Below are 744 nucleotides of genomic sequence, written 5' to 3' on the forward strand. Positions count from 1 at the left end.
TTTTTTAAATCTGAACTTTTTTTTTTTTAATTGAGAGTATTCATTTAAATCTTCAAGTGTCTGATGGCTCCCCACAACAGGAAGACCAGGCCACACGGGACCTGTGCTCCCTGTGGCCCTGCCACCTGGGGCTGAGTAGAAGCTTCCAGGTGACTCTACCGCTCTCGGGTCACCACCGCCCCACCCGCTGCCCCCATCCACCCTGTGGGCATGTGGGCACCAGACCCTGGTCTCCGGGCCCTCAACTCGTCCGCCCTGGTCCCTGCTCACCTACTTTGTCCTGGCTTTGTCTGTTCTCTTCATCCCTTGCTTCCACAGCACATTCCCTTCCGCCTTATGGAACTGACATTTCACGGGAGAGCACGGTCAGCACACTCACCTAGCCCTTAAACTGCGGTTCTTGCCTTTAATTAAGCAGGAGGTGTCACCATCCCTCTGCCAGGGGAGCTTCGCCTTCCACTGAATCAGAGCCTTAATGGCAGCAGCAGAGGGCTGGTTAGCTGGGGGATGGAACATTGGTTAGCCTTTGCCCAACCCCAGAACTATTTCTTAACCGTCTGCCGTCTCCCTCTGTCCACCGTCACCCTTCTGTCACCCGGCCGTCTCCCCAGATGACCGCACCCCCAGGGTCGGGGCTCCCATATCCATCCTCTCTCCTGCCTACTCTTGCAGACTCAAGCATCTATGTCGAGTCCATAATCTATGAAGTCAGAGAGGGATGCGGACAAGCAAGCTGACCTCAGG

This window comes from Bison bison, unplaced genomic scaffold (genome assembly GCF_000754665.1).
Source record: "Bison bison bison isolate TAMUID 2011002044 unplaced genomic scaffold, Bison_UMD1.0 scf7180017864038, whole genome shotgun sequence".
Taxonomy (NCBI): Eukaryota; Metazoa; Chordata; class Mammalia; order Artiodactyla; family Bovidae; genus Bison; species Bison bison.